General features: G+C 39.6%; 1 protein-coding gene and 1 long non-coding RNA gene across 2 annotated transcripts in view; one reads left to right on the forward strand and one right to left on the reverse strand.

Moving 5' to 3' along the window:
- LOC306664408 overlaps positions 1-19,060 on the reverse strand; it is a 1,052,029-nt gene that overhangs the window by 937,247 nt on the left and 95,722 nt on the right. The window lies entirely within an intron of this gene.
- The window catches only part of S100Z (S100 calcium binding protein Z), a 28,088-nt gene that overhangs the window by 3,815 nt on the left and 5,213 nt on the right, over positions 1-19,060 (forward strand). The gene's annotated exons all lie outside the window — the stretch shown is intronic.

Consider the following 19,060-nt stretch of genomic DNA (forward strand, 5'->3'; position numbering starts at 1 on the left):
GAGCTGTATCTTTTGAGAATGGACATAAACTGACATCTGGGTAGACTTGTGAAAAATTATATATGTCTCCTGAATAGATCTAAGGAGGTCAAACCTCAACGTGAAGTGTCCTCTGGTCTTCTGACCTGAACGGCAATATGAAAGTTGAATTTCTCAAGGTGAGGTTGAAGGCCAAGCAAGTAGCCATGATGGTCACCAGCAAAGAAGCCAGAATGAAATGAACTGTGCTAGGCAAGGGACCCGCCAAAACCTCAGGGCTCCAACCTGTCATGAAGCTGTTTTCGAGAGAAAGCCCTTTGGGAATTCCCCTTTGCCCTTGTCTGTCTCCTTCAATCCCTACCCTATGTCCCAGAGCCCTCTCTTCTCAAACTTCTACTGGATTGAGAAACAAGAGTCTTCCACAAAAAGACTTTTTATCTGAGAGTTGCCTTCTAGGCAAATGAGGTAAGCCAAATGCTCTTATCTTGAATTTTGGGGGTGGTAATTAGCAACGCTCCCTCTACCTGCAAGAATCTGAAATAAGCAAGAAGCCCTGGCTGAGATTATCACAGTTCTGAGGAAATCCCTGAGTCTGCCAACATCCTGACTCAGGATGTTTCAGCATGACTGACTGTTCACTATGGGGAGGGGGATGAAAGCAGGAAGATCTATAAGTTATGACTTACAGCCCATAAATCTCTGAGTAAAGGGAATGTGAAGGCATCCAGTTTGCAAGAAATTGTTCAGGCAAGATGCGGTGGTTCACACCTGTAATCTCAGCAATTCAGGGGGCTGAGCCAGGAGGATCACAAGTTTGAGGCCAACCTCAACAACTTAGCAAGGCCCTGTCTCAAAATGAAAAATAAAAAGGGCTGGGGATGTGGCTTAGTGGCAAAGCACCTCTGGGTTCAATTCCCAGTACCAAAAAAAAAAAAAAAAAAATTGCTTGGAATGCTCCCCAACCCCAACACCTCCTAGTAATGAAGAGCAAGTTCTCTGGTGCCAGAATCCTTGGGTTCAAATCCTCACTTCAAAGTGAGTGACTGACTGGAAAAGCTACCAATGGTCTCTGCCTCAGCCTTACAATCCATGAAACAGGGCCAATTGTTCCTCACAGGATTTTCAAAGATGAAATAAAAGAAATGATGGTGGGCGCAGTGGTACACTCCTGTGATCCCAGCAGTTCAGAAGGCTAGGGCATGAGGATCACAAGTTCAAAGCCAGCCTCAGCAATATAGTGAGGCCCTCAGAAACTTAGTGAGACCCTGTGTGAAAATAAAAATAAAAATGGCTGGGGATGTGGCTCAATGATTAAGTACCCTTGGGTTAAATCCCCAGTACCACTTATACATTGTTGGTGGGACTGCAAATTGGTGAAACCACTCTGGAAAGCAGTGTGGAGATTCCTCAGAAAACTTGAACTGGAACCACCATTTGACCCAGTTATCCCACTCCTCAGCATATAGCCAAAGGACTTCAAATCAGCATACGATAATGACATGGCCATATGAGTGTTCATAGCAGCTCAATTCACAATAGCTAAGCTAAGGAACCAACCTAGGTGCCCTTCAACACATGACTGGATAAAGAAAATGTGGTACATATACACAATGGAATATTACTCAGCTATAAAGAAAAATGAAATTATGGCATTTGATGGTAAATGAATGGTACTGGAGACTATCATATTAAGTGAAATAAGCCAATCCCAAAAAACACAAAGGCTGAATATTTTCTCTGATATGTGGATGCATATCAAATAGGTGGGGGAGTCAGGGTGAGGAGTGGAGGTTCACAGGATTGACAAGGGGAATCGGGGGAAGGGAGGGGAGATGGGAATGGGAAAGATGGTAGAATGAATCAGACATACTTTCCTATTTCATATATGAATACACAACCATTGTAACTCCACATCATGTACAACCATGAGAATAGGAAGTTATACTCCATGTATGTATGATATGTCAAACACATTCTTCTGTCAAGTACAACAAAAAAGAACAACAACAAAAAAAGAATATAACCAAATATCTTTCAAACTAAACAGTCTTTTGAAAAGGGGAAATAAATAAATGCATTAATTAATTCATTTTTTTAAAATTTTTTTCATGGCCCAGAACTGAACTCAGGGCCTTGTGCATGCTAGGCAACCTTTTTGCCACTAAGCTAAATCTCCAACCCCTAAATGCATTAATTTAAAGGACCAGAAATGCATTTACTTTTAAAGACTTTTCAATTTTTCCCCCAGAGCAAGCAAATAAACCAAATAGTAAAGAGGACAGTGCAATAATAGCTGCAAGGCAAGGTTTCATGGAAGATATCGTGGTCCACACTTTGTTTTCTTTGAGGTTTTCCACCCTAATACCAACCAGGACCATCTAGCTTAGCTTATGAAATCTGACAAGGGTACAGCCTATGGTAATAAGGAAGTAGAACGGTGATTTTATTTCTTATTTTATTTACTGAAGCCCCAGACAGAGAGAGAATGAGAACAGGATTGAAATCCAGACCTGCAGAACATTGCTACCAGGTCACCAGGAAGCCAGGAGCAGATGGGCATATTTTATTTAAAAAGACTTTGTTGTACAATTTATGAAGGAAAATTATGTTTGGGGTTGCCTAATGACATTAAAATCATACTTGCATTAAAAAGTTGTATTATGCAAAAAATATTTTGTGTCCTTGATAACATTGTTGAAATACTGAAACAACCAATCTTTATTCTGTGAGATGCAAATGTCCTTATTAAGTTTAAACTGCTTTTTTTTTAGCTATCCTATTACCTGATGACAAAAGCATTATAATTAATGCAGCCATAAATGTTTCAAGTAAAGAAAGAACAATAAAAGCCATACACTTATTTCTTCTCCTGGGAATACATAAAAGTAAGATAGGCAAATACCTAGGCTGTGAAAAGCATTCATATGTTATGAGTTTTTTTTTTTTTTTTTTTTTGTGGTGCTGGGAGTTGAACCCAGTGCCTTAGTGCATGTGAGGCAGGCACTCTACCAACTGAGCTATCTCCCTGGCCTCATATATTGCAAGTTCTAAGTGCATTTCAGTTGAGTTGAAACAGTTTTGGTAGCTCTCTCAGGGTTCTTATGTCAGGGCTGGGGAAAGAGAGGTGGGAATTGGCATCATATAGTTTGTGGATAACTATCAAGTGGATGAAATTGCCAGAGTAACCCCACAGAACCGTAGAGAATGCCCACATTTAAAGGGCAGTTGTAGGGGCTGGGGACGTAGCACAGTGGGTATAGAAAAGTTAGAGGAAAACCAAGAGAGCAAAACGTCATAGAAATCAAGAGAACTGAGGCTTCTGAGAAGGCAGGAATGGAAACAGTGTCAAATACAACTCAATAAAATTAAGGTCTTGCACACATCAAATGATATCTGTGCTTCCACAGGTGTGTACTCCCTCTGAGATGTCATCCTGGAGGTAATAATGGTCTCAGATCTACCCATTTTCTTTCTTTTTTTTATACTGGGGATTGAACCCAGGGCTTCTTGCATGCTAAGTAAATGCTCTTCTACCACTGAGCTAGTCTCCAGCCCTTTTTACAGGGTCTTGCTAAGTGCCCTGTTCTAATTGTGTGTGAGAACTCAGGGAATTCTTAATACATAGACAGTCCTTCATTCTTTCTCAGTCTTTTGCTCTTACTCTTTCTGGTTCAGTCCTGGCACAAAGTGGTACATGGAGCATTAGGTCAAGAGTAAAGTGGTGGGAATGGCTGATCCAGTTGAGGTCCAGCGTGCCCATCGCCCAAGGATAATGAGTGGGGACTAATTATGACAAAGCCTAGAAAGTCTTCAGAATTAGCCTATGGACTTTTATTTCACAATTATAAATTCTGTTTGTAAGTAAGTAAGGAGGAGAGTTTTTCAATTCACATCTCCTCAGAGGGATGCTACATAAGAAACAATCCTTACGGTCATGCTGCAGCCTCCAAAGAGAAAAGTCGCAGTTTGGTGAATACACAGAATATGAAAAATCTAAAATATTATTAAATTATAACCAGCTAGTTTGCGTTGCTAGAGAAACATCAAGGTTAAAGCACATGACATTCATTAATTAGGTATGAAATGAAGAAGACTATATTTTTACTATGCGAACTTTAGAACTCAGTGTTGACTAAGATTAGGATTTTTCTTTTCTATTTTGAGGGGTGGGGTACTGGGAATTGAGTCCAGGGGCGCTTAACCACTGAGCCACATCCCCAGCCCTTTTAAAAATATTTTATTTAGAGACAGGGTCTCACTAAGTGGCTGAAGCTGGCTTTGAACTTGGTGATTGTCCTGCCTCAGCCTCCCCAGCCACTAGTGAAGGAGGATAAAATAGAATAGACAATGAAATGACTTGGCAGTCAGGATAATGGGCCAAGTTCAAACACACCTGGAGGCTAATCACAGACATACTAACGAGCACTCTCAAGGCCTATTTCAAATGTAAAAAACCTTGAGGCTCACCTGTGGGAACACCTCCAGCCAACTCCTTTGTTCCAGAGAGGGAAAACTTAAGGTGGGAGAGAACCTAGTTGGAAGTTACAGAAAGAAGGATGAAAGTGAACCAGGAGTAGCCAGGATGCCTTTTTCAACACTTACTTTACATAGATTTTGCTCCATGCTCTGCCCAGAACTATATGTAAACTCCTAAACTAGCAAGCCAAAATGGGTTCGTCAGCTATCAGGCCCCCTCCCGCATGGCGGGAGTTCTCTCTCTTCTCGCTTAAATAAGTCCTGCTCCGTGTTCTCTTCCCTTCCGTGACTGTCTGTGGCTTTTATTCTTCAAAATTTGTGAGACAAGAACCCAGAGGAAATTGGTGAAGCAGTGGGGAATTTAGTCTCATCTCTGAACTCCGGTTTCACTGGGATTCCAGGCGTGTGTCACCGCATCCCACTAGGATTAGGGTTTTTGAGCCACTTTTACCACCACCCATATGTATGAACTGTTAGGGAAAGGAGGTTGCACACTGAAAAGGAGAGAATGCCTTTTCTGGAATTCAGGTCTTTTAAAAACAGTGTTCCCACCCCACACCCCACCAAAAAAAAAAAAAAAAAAAAAAAAAGACCAGGTAAAGCAGAATCTCCACACCCAGACCCACAACCAGCTTTGCTTAAAGGAAAGGAAACTTCATCACATGGAGACAAACTCCAAACTCCAGAGAATCTGTTTCTCTAAAAAAAAGGTAGCCATAATTAGCCTCTGTGACTTTAGGCGAGTTTAGTTTGTAACTTAACCTAAAACTGGCAAATCCAGTCTTTCAAAGCCAGTTCTTCCAGTAGAAAGAGAAGACGATGTTCTGGACTGAGGGCAGGGCTTCCGAGAGATTCAACTTTGGGGCGTTATCAGTTAGAGTTCTTAATTGCAAGTCTTGGGAGATGACTTAGCTGCTGAAGCATCTTGTGAGAACTGTGAAAAAATAAGGCTTTGAGGCAAATCTTCCACGAAAAATATCCAAAACCACAATGCAGAATTGGCTTGATGAAAACCTCTTCTAGCATGGCCACCAAGGTCTGCAGGCCTCATTTTGCACCACTAGACTTTGCGGCCATTGCCACTAACCAGTGTATGTTATACACCAGAAACTCTACTGTCATTTGTGGTAGGAAGCCGGGTGGCTGTGGGATGGGTCTACCCTACAAATTTCAGAGGCAGAACACTTTGAGGTTGTTGTCTCCTGGAGACTCTGAGATGGCGCTGCCCTCTCAGTTGATCACTGTGGGAAGCTGGGAAGTGGATTATGGGAGGCTATAGGGATTCTGGATTGCATATGGTGAAAGCAAGCTCCTGACAAATAAGTCCTGATGATTTTCAATCATCTTTGGAAATAATCAGAGGCTTTCTAATTAAGCTGGCATTGCTCAGCTGACACCGAGGTGTGACGAAGCAGGACTTTGCAATATAAGGTGAGGCTTTCAAAATCAGAAACAATGATTTGTTAAAAGCCCAATATATTATGATATTCAAGGTCACCTGCAGAAAACTCAGTCATTTCCCTTACATTTTTATTTTTTGCATTGCCATGAAAGGTGCTATAGAAAATGGGAAACAGCACTTTTTCCTGTAAGAGCTTGGCATGTCTCTTCCGAGGCCACATGAGAATGTCATCACTCATATTTTCATTCTGAAAAACTCTAATAAAAGAAACATAACTAGGGCTGGGACTGTGGCTCAGTGGTAGAGTGCTTGCCTAGCATGTGTGAGGCACTGGGTTAGATCCTCAGCACCACATAAAAATAAATAAATAAATAAATAAATAAATAAATAAATAAATTACCATCTACAACAAAAAATATTTAAAAGAAAAAAGAAACATAACTATATACATTGCACCAATTTGTGAAGGGTTGGGTAAAAAGGATTCTAAACTTTCAACAAAGTATACTAGTTCCTATTGTTGCAGAAGCTTTTAAACCTCCAAACATTTATTATCTCTCACAACTTCTGTGGCACAAGAATTTGGGAAATATTTAGTTATGGTTCTGGCTTTCAGTTTCTCAGAAGTTTGTGCTGTGGCCATCTGAAGGCCTGACTATGGTTGGGGGAATCTACTTCTTAAGTGGCTCATCACATGCCTTTCAAATTGGTGCTGGCTGTGGGTAGGAGACCCCAGTTCTTCACCACAGGGATCTCTCCCTGGGGCTTCTTGGCTGTCCTTACAGAGTGGTAGTCGATTCTCTCCAGGACAAGGGATCCAAAAGAAAGCAAAGTAAGGAGCGAGGATGTTTTTTATATTTTAAGGCTTAGAGTCAAGTATCTTATTAGGAGGGAAGATTGACTCTATTTTTTGAGGAAGGGATTACCTAGGTGAGAATACCTGAAGACAAGGGTCACCCGGTTCCATTGTGGAAGCTGGTCACCACTGGAACCTTGTTTAGGCATCCTTGCTGAGAAGGGGTGTTGTTTTCAGTTGGCGATGGAAGTGTGATTGTTGGACTTGCTAATAGCTAGTCTTGATAAAAATATGAGCTGAGGTTCAGACCTCTGGCATAGTTGTATGCCATTTGCCCAAACCCATTTTACACGCTTATTTTCCATCTAGCCAATCTGACTAGCTAAGTTCAAATCAAAATTTGTCTACTTTCTTTGACTCAAGAATAAATTTGAACAATTAATGAGCAGTTGTGTTTTGCTTCCTAGCAATCAGTATAAAAACTGTTTCTGTTTTCAGAAAAAGAATTTCCTTAGCTATCTTTTTCTAGTAACTGTTTCGATGTTTATTAACCTTCATGATTAGGGAACTTTTTATTCCTTTAATATTGTTCAAGCCTTTATCTGACTGTAGCAGTGACAAAAAGCAAGTGGTCAGTTTTTCCTCTCTTAATAATCTTCCACATACTCAATGTTCTTAAATTACTTCCTCCAGCAAAATAGTTTCATTTGGTTAACTTTTTTCCTTATACTGGGAGGGATAGGGGTATGTATGAGTGTGTGTGTGTGTGTGTGTGTGTGTGTGTGTGTGTGATAGTTTGGATCTTAAATGTCCTCCAAAGGTCCATGTACTAAAGGCTTGGTCCCCAGCTTGGTGGCAATGGGAAGTGCAGGGGCCTTTAAAAGGTGGAGTCTAGTGAGAGGTGTTGAGGTCTTTGGGAGTGTACCTTTGAAGGGGACTTGAATCTCTTGTTCTTTCAATGATGTGTTTTCCTGCTATGATGTGCTGTCTTGATATAGATCCAAATCTATGGGGCTAATTGGTCATGGACTGAAACCTCCAAAACTGCAGTCCAAAATAAACTTTTCTTCTTTTTAAGTTTATTTATCTCAGTTATCTGTTACAGTCACAGAAATCTAACACAATGTGTGTATGTGTAAACATTTTTATTAAGAAAAATTTCAAATAAAAAGAAAATAAAAAAGTAGGATAGTCTAATGAACTCCCATGTACTAGCACCCATAATTAACAATTGAATGACTTCTGACCAACCTGATTGAATGTCTTCTCCCTTTCCTGTGTACCATCTTCCTCCCACCCAATGGGTTATTTTGAAGCAAGTTACCGAAATTGTCTCACTTCATCCAGGGAAAAGGGTGTTGAACTTATAAAAGGAAAATTAACCTCCAAACTCTTTCCTTTAAAATTCCTTTTCTCTTTGATTCTCAGCTTCAGACCACGGATAAAAGGCAAAATAAACCACCTGCAATTCAGCAGAGAACTCAGGCATGGGAGACATCATTTAAAGATGAGAAAATACTTTCTGTAGTTCCTGAAGCAGAGCTGTCAGTCTTGTCTGCCAGAAATGTGTGGCAAAGGCTCTAAACCTGTTTTTCTGGGCTATGTGGGTAGGAGGAAAAGCCTACAGTCAGGGTTGTCCTTGAAGTTTCTTCAGGGGCTTTGACCTTCACTTTCTTGCCCCAATTATTTTTCTGGAAGAAAAATACCAGTGCATACACAAAAGCACTGATTCTTACATAATTTTTAGAATCAGAAAATAATTTTTTTAGAGAAAGAGAACTTAGCCAGTTGCAGTTGCACATGCCTATAATCCCAGAGATTTGGGAGGCTGAGGCTGGAGGACTGCAAGTTCAAAGTCAGCCTCAGCAACTAAGCAAGACCCTAAGCAACTCAGTGAGCCTCAAATAAAATAAAATATGAAAATATAAAAAGGACTGGGCTATAGTTTAGTGGTTAAGCACTCCTGGTTTCAATTCCTGGTACCAGGGGAAAAAAAGAGAGAGAACTTGAAAGTCATTTAGCTCAAGGTTGCCATTTTACACTCATGAAAAAGGAGGCTCAGTTATATCACTTAACTTGTGGTTTGTTCAGCATTTAATAATAATCTGTACTGTGTTTTTCAGTATATTTTGAGCATTTGTCTTGAATTTTATCTCACAGACTATCTAGCACTGGACAAGTAGTTACTGCTTAACAGTGTGTATGAAAGAGACTTTAGAAACTAGAAATTTAGAATTTAGAATTTTTAAGATAAGTTTTAAAATATTATAATTTAAAAAAGACTAATGTGGAGATGTTTACAATTTTAAATGCTGTTATTACAATTAATATTTTAGTTGAAAATGAAACATAAGCAGTATTATGTAATTTCTGAATAATCCATAATTCTATTAAACAACCATTAAATCTATTTGTTATTTCCCTTCTCTTCTACTGCTATACAAAATTTATCCATTTTAGAATATGTAGACTTTTTATGTTGCTATTCACTCACTGTTTTACTGAAAGGATTTTTGTATGTTTCCAGTCTTTATCATTCTAATTTTAATGGCCGCATGATTTACTTTTGTCAAACAAATGTGTTTGATCCTTACTTAGTTTTGCTGCTATCTTGTTATGAGATTTGGGAGTTTTTGTTTTTGTATAACTTTCAGTTATAAGTGATATACAGTAAACTTCACATATTTAACTTGTGCACTGTGATATGTTTGTTATACACTGTGAAACCATCACTGCGATCCAGATTATAAATGCATCTTTCACTCCCCAAGACTTTCTTCAAACTCTTTTGTGATCCTTCCTTCCCACCTGTTGTAAGTGTGAAAATGATAGAACATTATAATTAAGTTGCATAAAGACAAAAACTGGTAACTTTTGGAAGGAATCAACTTGACTTCTGGTGTGACTCTTGTCTGGACCCTAGAACAGCTCTCCTTAGGGGCAGGCAGACCTCCTGGGAACTACAGCACCCTCAGACAGCCAGGAGCCTCAGCCTAAGGGGTAAGGTCACGTCCCAGTTAAGATAATGGCTCATCTTCATGTATTTTCTTTCTTTCAGACAGCTTAGCCAAAGCCTCATTTTCAAACATCTTTACTCTTCATCCCATCTTCATGAATTACTAGTCCTAGCTATTCCCTGAGTAGTCCTTCCTTCAAACTCTTTCAAATCTTCTATTTCCATTTCTTCATTCTTTGCATAACTTGGATGTGAAGCTGGACCTTTTATCCCTAAGGATAAAATTGAAACGTAATTGCCAAAAATTGAAACATAAAACAGCAATAATTTATAGAGCAAGCAAAGTGCACAGGATAGCCCTTCTGTGCTAGAAACAGGCCTATCTCCCTTCCTTGAAATTTCATTTCACCTGCAAATTTTTGCCCCTAGTTGACAAAGCCTTTGGACATTACTTTTGTTTTTGGAAGTCTTCTGAAGGGCACAGTCTGGGACTGGCTTATATTAAAGCTAACCCCTGAAGAAGAGCCATATGTTTTATAAACACAATTTCAAGCCTGGCCCAGGGGCATATGCCTGTTAATTCCAGCGATTTGGGAGATTGAGACAGGATGAGGATGAGGATGTAGCTCATTGGCAAAGCGCCCCTGGGTCCAATCCTCAGTACCCCCAAAACAAAAACAAAACGCCATACAATTTCAAGTGCTTTCTGGAAATTAGAGGGCTCCAGATGCAGTTCTGGAACCTAACATTAAGGGGCAGCATGTACCAAAGATAACATTCAGCTCTGCCACAGCCATGTGGCATTTTTTCCAAAAATGAGGAAAGTACCTTGTTTTTAAACTCTATAGGAGCACCTGGGATGTGGAAGCCAAATTTCCATCTCTAAAATAAAATCAGAACATTACAATCTTCAGTATATTTTCTATTAAGAGTTTTACCTGCCAATTGAATTCTCCAAGGGAATCATTCTGTGGTTGAATATGATTTAAACATACTACTATTGAGACCTACATAGACTGTATGGTTTACTGATTTTAATGAATCTGTAATTTCAGCAATTAAACCTGATAATATTTAATTTCAAATTCAAACTATGTTCATTTAAATGAATACTCTTTGTCTCTCTGCCTTTGATAAAGCAATTTTTTACAATATGGAATAAAGGAAATCAAGTGATTATATGGACAGTTAAGCTAGACAAGGTTCAGCTCTTGGGAACTTTACAGTTTTCATCTTTCATTCTTTTGCTCATTAATCCATCCATCAGGAAGGATTTCAGACACATTTCTATGCCTGATCCTGTGCTAAGTGCTGTGGAATGCAAAGATGGGCCAGACATCCACCCTGACAGCAAGGAATTCATTTAATATTTAGAGAGTGGGGAATGTATAGCAGATTTTAAAAAGTGATTACAGGAATATGTGATAAATGCAATGATTAAAAAAAAAAAAAAAAGACAAAGAGTCAGGGCACAGTGGTGCATACCTGTAATCCCAGTGACTAAGGTGGCTGAGGCAGGAGGATCATAAGTTCAAGGTCAGCCTGGGCAATTCAGTGAGACCCTATTAAAAATGTGTGTGTGTGTGTGTGTGTGTGTGTGTGTGTGTATACACATTTGATCTACCTACATATGTATATATACAAATATCTGAGGATGAAGCTCAATTGCAGAGCACCCCTGGTTCAATCTCCAAACTATAAAAAAAAAAAGAAGACAAAGAAAGAAAGTGATACAGCAGGATCTAAGGGAGGACAAGGTGGACACCTATCAGAGGAAGGGAAAAAGGAAGAGTGCAGAAAAACATGCAAGAGGAGGTGATATTTGACCAGAGTCTTCAAGACGTAGAGGATCAGCATTGCAGGCAGGGGGCCCAGAACATGCAAAGGCACAGAAGAATGAGACGACACTTGTGGTCAGTTTACAGGCAGTGCCAGATCTCTGAATGCCCCGGAGTGTGGTTGTTGATTTGTATTTTAAGTGCTTTTTACTTGTGTGGTACTGGGGATCCAACCCAGAGTCTTGGGCATGCTGGGCAAGCACTCTACCTCTGAGCTACTCCCCCAGCCCAGATTTGAGTTTTAGATCAACTACTCTGACAGTAGATTGGAGGGGCAGACAGACTGTAGAGAGAGCACAAAGGAATTGTTACAGTGATAGAGATTTTTAAGAAATGCTACAAGTTGCTGAAGATGGTGAAGATTGGAGAGGAGTTAACAACTTCAACTGATATTATTAAGAGGTGAAAGAAGCCAGGCGACCTGTGGAAATGGATGACTGAGATAGTCCATGCAGGAGGAGCAGCAGGGTTAGGTGAGAAGAGGGGAGGAGTTTTACTTTGATCCTCGTCAGTTTGGAGACCTTATGGGACACTGAAATAAGAATGGGGTCCAACCAGCAATTGGACAGATCATTCTGGAGCTTAGCACAGAGACCTGGGCGAAAAATATGATCTGGGAAGTGACTGAAATAATGGAAGCAGCTGAGACTATGGGGGAATAACACGAAAGAGCCGGAGAGTATAAATGCTTTAAAAAATGAGGAGGAAACCCAGAAAAGTGTGGCCACAAAGCTCTAGGGGCATTCTTGGATCGGAAAATTCAACATAAAAAAAAATCTGTATTCCCTGTATTCTTTTTTTTTTTTTTGGAGGGGGTACTGGGAATTGAACTCAGGCACTTAACCACTGAGCCACATCCCCAGTTCTATTTTGTATTTTATTTAGAAACACAGTCTCACTGAAGTGCTTAGTGCCTCACTTTTGCTGAGGCTGACTTTGAACTCTTGATCCTCCTGCCTCAGCCTCCCCAGCTGCTGGGATTACAGGTGTGTGCCACTGTGCCCAGCTTCCTGCCTTCTTTGTATTTAACACACTTCAATAAAAATAGCAATAGGGTTTGCTCCAAGGACAACATTCTTCTGTCATGTTTACATAGGTCCTGGTGTGACACAAGTCTGAAAATGTTTCTTGACTATATGTAGGTACTTCCTCTCACATAGAATAACAAGCAAATTTAATGAAGAATAGGGTAGAACTCAATGTGCCAATAAAGATTTCTTAGATACATTAAGTGAAAAAAAGGGGGTATATATTTTAATGTTGTGTGCGTGTTGCACATTTAAGGATATACATGTAAATATTTTATATAGTTATATGAGTAATATAAATATAATTTTTTTCTGTAAGGGTAATAATGATGACATAGCAAGCATATCACTTATTATACTTAAGGAATATAGCTCATTTAATCCTTCCAATTGGGCACAAATTACACTTGTGTCCCTTTATCCCTCTTGGGAAAATGAGGCACAGAGTGGTAAGAATCAAACTAGTTAGTGGCAGAGGTGAAAATTAAAGCCAGGCAGCCCACCTTTCAACGCCACAATACTGTCTCTCACACAGGAAAATGTTAACTGAGAGGCTCTAGGGCAGGGAACGGTGGAGAGAGAATTTTACTTTCTTTTCGTACTCTTGTGTATTCAAAATATGAGTATTTTACCACATGCATTATTACCTTAATAATATATTAAAGGTATTTTTGAGACTTGAACTTGAGGCATCCCCAGGGACCTCGAAAGGTGGTTTCAGTGGAGTGCCCAGGCATTTCTAAGATGGGAAGTGAGGGACTGGGTTTGTGGCTCAGTAGCAAAGTGCTTGCCTAACATGTGAGACCACTGGGTTCCATCCTCGGAACCACATATAAATAAATAAAATAAAGGTATTGCGAAAAAAAATTAAGAAAAAGAGCTTTAGGAATCCCGGGGGGATCCAAGATGGCGGTCTAGAGGGAGGCTGCGTTTCTTGTCGCTCTGCAATGCCGGATTCAAGCAGAGGATATGTGTTTCTCGGTGAGGCAGTTTTTGCTACTTATCGATCCCCTGCTCTTTACCCCATTTGTCTGCTGTGATCACCTGCAAACTGCCAACATATCAAAGCCTTTTTTGAGAGCAGATTGCTCACTGTCAGGCGTTTGTCATCCACCATTTGCCTGCCTCTCGCCTGTCCATTGCCTGCCTTGCCCCTATCCATCACCCAACGCTCGAGGTTCACCTCCCGATCGTCCAACAGCTGCCAGCAGATTGACTGCAGACCATCAGTGGAGAACCAGCTGCCTGTTGCTTCCTGGAAGTTCACTGTCACAGTACCTGCAGGTTTGATACATGTGGCTGCCGCCATTTTGAGACAACAGCCAGGCCCTGTAGGACCCCTGGCTGGACTGACTGAGTCCCGTCTCCAGGATCCCTCAGCCCGACCGATCACTCCCTGCCTCTGGGGCCCTCACATCGACTGACTGCTCCCTGCCGCCAGGACCCCCAGACCAACTAACCGCGCCCTATCACTGGGAACCCAGGCCAACTGATTGCACCCGGCCTCCAGGATCCCACAACCACACCAAAACACCCGACCTCCAGGACCACTGCCGGACCAACTGCATCCTGTCTCCAGGACCTCCAGCTGACCACGTCCACCCCTGAGCTGCAGCTCCCCATTTGCCAACACATTTCGAAGCCAGAGCGGCCATCTTGGATAATCCTGGAAGCCGTAGCTCCGATCTTCGGGTGGGGCAAATCCCATCCTGAGACACCTGCTGGAGGCTTGAAGCTCATTCTCAGGTACCTCTCATACATCAGGCTACTGAACACTGGGAGGTTTCATTAGTATATGACTATTATACAGTAGATTTTCTTTTTTCTCCTTTTTTAAAAAAAATTTAAGTTTTTATTTCTTTACATTTCTTGCTTTCTTTTCCTTCTGTTTACCTGTTCCCTCAGAGTCACTTTCTCCCTTATTTACATGATGTTATTGTCTCCATAGGGGCTATTTGGTCTAGGATTGCATAATGTCTGACTTGGGCACTGCTAATATTGATCTCCCCTTAAAGAAAGGGTTTTGGACACCTACAGGGCCACTATAAGCCTATAGGGGGAAATCTGCAATACCCCAGATCTGCAGCGCTAAAGGGGAAGATACATGAACATGAACAACATGAAAAAACAAGGGAAGAAAATGACCCAAACAAATCTAGATTCTATAGTAATAGAATCCAATGACAGTATGTTAGAAGAAATGTCAGAAAAGGACTTCAGATTATACATGATTAAGATGATTCGCGAAGCAAAGGATGAGATAAGAGAGCAAATGCAGGCAATGAATGATAATACCAATAAGCTGAAAGAGCACCTACAGGAAGCAAAAGGTCATTTCAACACAGAGATAGAGATTCTCAAAAAAAAAAAAAAAAAAAAAAAAAAAAGGAAATCTTTGAAATGAAGGAGACAATAAACCAAATAAAAAACTCAATGAAAAGCATCACCAACAGACTAGACCACTTGGAAGACAGAACCTCAGACAATGAAGACAAAATATTTAATCTTGAAAATAAAGTCACCCAAACAGAGAAGATGGTAAGAAATCATGAACAGAATCTCCAAGAACTATGGGACATCAAGAAAAGACCAAATTTAAGAATTATTGGGATTGAGGAAGGCACAGAGATACAAACCAAAGGAATGAACAACCTATTCAATGAAATAATAGCAGAAAATTTCCCAAACCTGAAGAATGAAATGGAAAATCAAATACAAGAGGCTTACAGAACACCAAATGCACAGAATCGCAACAGATCCACACCAAGGCACATTATAATGAAAATGCCTAACATTCAAAATAAAGATAGGATTGTGAAGGCCGCAAGAGAAAAGCATCAGATTACATATAGGGGGAGACCAATATGGATAGCAGCAGACTTCTCAACCCAGACTCTAAAAGCTAGAAGGGCCTAGACCAACATATTTCAAGCTCTGAAAGAACATGGTTGCCAACCAAGAATTCTATACCCAGCAAAACTAACCTTCAGATTTGAAGTTGAAATAAAACCCTTCCATGATAAACAAAAGTTAAAAGAATTTACAAATAGAAAGCCTGCACTACAGAATGTTCCCAACAAAATATTCCATGAGGAGGAAATGAAAAACAACAATGGAGGTCAGCAAAGGGAGGAACTACCTTAGAGAAAAACCATTCAAAGGAGAAACCAAGCCAACTTAAAAACCAAAAATAAGCCAAATGACTGGGAATACAAATCATTTCTCAGTAATAACCCTGAATGTTAATGGCCTAAACTCATCAATCAAAAGACAGAGACTAGCAGAATGGATTAAAAAGAAAAAGACCCAACAATGCTGCCTGCAAGAGACTCATCTCAGAGAAAAAGACATCCACAGACTAAAGGTGAAAGGATGGGGAAAAACCTACCACGCACATGGACTCAGTAAAAAAGTGGGGGTTTCCATCCTTATATCAGATAAAGTGGACTTCAAGCCAAAGTTTGTCAGAAGGGATAAAGAAGGACATTTCATACTGCTTAAGGAAACCATAAATCAGGAAGACATAACGATAGTAAATATTTATGCCCCAAACAATGGTGCATCCCTGTACATCAAACAAATCCTTCTCAATTTCAAGAATCACATAGACCACAACACAATAATTCTGGGTGACTTTAACGCACCACTCTCACCACAAGATAGATCTTCCAAACAAAATCCAACCAAAGAAACCATAGAACTCAATAACACAATCAATAACCTAGACTTAATAGACATATATAGAACATTCCATCCATCAAAGAGCAGATTCACTTTCTTCTCAGCAGCACATGGAACCTTCTCAAAAATAGACCATATGTTATGCCACAAAGCAGCCCTTAGGAAATGCAAAAAAATAGAGATACTGCCTTGTGTTCTATCAGATCATAATGGACTGAGAGTAGAAATCAATGACAAAGTAAAAAAAGGAAATTACTCCAACACTTGGAGACTAAATAATATGCTATTGAATGAAACATGGATAACAAAAACATCAGGGAGGAGATTAAAAAATTCTTAGAGGTCAATGAGAATGATGATACAACATATCAAAATCTCTGGGACACTATGAAAGCGGTACTAAGAGGAAAATTCATTGCATGGAGCGCATTCCAGAAAAGAATGAACACTCAACAATTAAATGACCTAACATTACAGCTCAAAGCCCTAGAAAAAGAAGAACAGAATAACAGCAAAAGTAGTAGAAGATAGGAAATAATTAAAATCAGAGCTGAAATCAATGAAATTGAAACAAAAGAAACTATTCAAAAAATTGACATAACAAAAAGTTGGTTCTTTGAGAAAGTAAACAAAATAGATAAACCCTTAGCCACACTAACAAAGAGAAGGAGAGAGAAGACTCAAATTACTAAAATACATGATGCAAAAGGAAATATCATGACAGACACCACTGAGATACAGAACATAATGAGAAGCTACTTTGAAAATCTGTATTCCAACAAAATAGAAAGTACCGAAGACATTGACAAATTTCTAGAGACATATGCTCCTCCCAAACTGAACCAGGAGGACATACACGATTTAAACAGATCAATATCAAGCAATGAAATAGAAGAAGCCATTAAAAACCTACCATCCAAGAAAAGCCCAGAACCAGATGGATTCTCAGCCGAGTTTACAAGACCTTCAAAGAAGAACTCATTCCACTACTTCTCAAAGTATTCCAGGAAATAGAAAAGGAGGGTACCCTACCGAACACATTCTATGAAGCTAATATCACCCTCATACCCAAACCAGGAAAAGACACATCAAGGAAAGAAAATTTTAGACCAATATCCTTGATGAATATAGATGCAAAGATCCTTAACAAAATATTGGCAAACCATACCCAAAAACATATTAAGAAAATTGTGCACCACGATCAAGTGGGGTTCATTCCTGGAATGCAAGGATGGTTTAACATCTGTAAATCCATAAACGTAATCCATCATATCAATAGACTTATGGATAAGAATCATATGGTTATTTCAATTGACGCAGAAAAAGCATTTGACAATATACAACACCCCTTCATGCTGAAAACACTAGAAAAAATAGGGATAGTAGGAACACACCTGAACATTGTAAAGGCTATTTATGCTCAGCCCATGGCCAACATCATTCTCAATGGAGAAAAACTGAAACCATTCCCTTTAAAATCGGGAGCAAGACAGGGATGTCCTCTTTCACCACTTCTATTCAACATTGTCCTCGAAACTCTAGCCAGAGCAATTAGGCAGACTAAAGAAATTAAAGGGATACGAATAGGAAAAGAGGAACTCAAGCTGTCACTATTTGCGGATGACATGATTCTATAGTTAGAGGATCCAAAAACCTCCTCCAGAAAACTTCTAGACCTCATCAATGAATTCAGCAAAATAGCAGGCTATAAAATCAACACGCATAAATCTACAGCATTTTTATACGCAAGCGATGAAACAGCTGAAAGGGAAATGAGGAAAACAACTCCATTTGCAATAGCCTCAAAAAAATTAAAATACTTGGGTATCAATCTAACCAAAGAGGTAAAAGATCTCTACAATGAAAACTACAGAACACTAAAGAAAGAAATTAAGGAAGACCTTAGAAGATGGAAAGATCTCCCATGTTCTTGGATAGGCAGAATTAATATTGTCAAAATGGCCATACTACCAAAAGTGCTATACAAATTCAATGCAATTCCAATTAAAATCCCAATGACTTACCTCACAGAAATAGAGCAAGCAATCATGAAATTCATCTGGAAGAATAAGAAACCCAGAATAGCTAAAGCAATCCTTAGCAGGAAGAATGAAACGGGGTATCGCAATACCAGAACTTCAACTATACTACAAAGCAATAGTAACAAAAACAGCATGGTATTGGCACCAAAATAGACAGGTAGATCAATGGTACAGAAGAGAGGACACAGACACAAACCCAAATAAATACAATTTTCTAATACTAGACAAAGGTGCCAAAAATATGCAATGGAGAAAAGATAGCCTCTTCAACAAATGGTGCTGGGAAAACTGAAAATCCATATGCAATAGAATGAAACTAAACCCCTATCTCTCACCCTACACAAAACTCAACTCACAATGGATCAAGGACCTTGAAATCAGACCAGAGACCCTGCAGATTATAGAAGAAAAAGTAGGTCCAAATCTTCACCTTGTTGGCTTAGGATCAGACTTCCTTAACAGGACTCCCATAGCACAAGAAATAAAAGCAAGAATCAATAACTGGGATAGATTCAAACTAAATAGCTTTCTCTCAGCAAAGGAAACTATCAGCAATGCGGAGAGAGCCTACAGAGTGGGAGAATATCTTTGCCACTCATACTTCAGATAGAGCACTAATTTCCAGAATATATAAAGAACTCAAAAAACTCTACACCAAGAATACAAATAACCCAATCAACAAATGGACTAAGGAAATGAACAGACACTTCACAGAAGAAGATCTACAAGCAATCAACAGATATATGAAAAAATGTTCAACATCTTTAGTAATAAGAGAAATGCAAATCAAAACTACACTAAGATTCCATCTCACCCCAATTAGAATGGCGATTATCAAGAATACAAGCAACAATAGGTGTTG

The sequence above is a fragment of the Sciurus vulgaris genome (assembly GCF_902686455.1).
Source record: "Sciurus vulgaris genome assembly, chromosome: 6".
NCBI classification, from domain to species: Eukaryota; Metazoa; Chordata; class Mammalia; order Rodentia; family Sciuridae; genus Sciurus; species Sciurus vulgaris.